We start from the raw sequence: 283 nt of genomic DNA, 5'->3' as shown, positions 1-283 counted from the left end.
CGGACCGGAAAGGCAGAGCGAGCACTAGGAAGCAGGGACGGGGGTTTGCTGAGGAGGTGTCAGGAGGATAGTGGAGAACTGCGGGTGATTGTGCCTTGATGGGAAGTCCGGAGGAGTTACTGTGTTTAAAGTACTATGGAAGAAGCGTTTGTCTTCCTGTTAAAATGATAAAATCGGCGTTTTCACACACCTTTGTAGAATAACCATGACAAGAAAAGCCTGACGGGCAGCAAGCTGTGCCTGCACCTGCGCTGCGGGGGGAGGAACCTGCCCGGAGGGAGGG

This window comes from Chaetura pelagica, unplaced genomic scaffold, assembly GCF_000747805.2.
Source record: "Chaetura pelagica isolate M959 unplaced genomic scaffold, ChaPel_1.0 scaffold138, whole genome shotgun sequence".
Lineage (NCBI taxonomy): Eukaryota > Metazoa > Chordata > Aves > Apodiformes > Apodidae > Chaetura > Chaetura pelagica.
The sequence above is the reverse complement of the archived record's forward strand: the minus strand, read 5'-3'. Positions refer to the sequence as shown.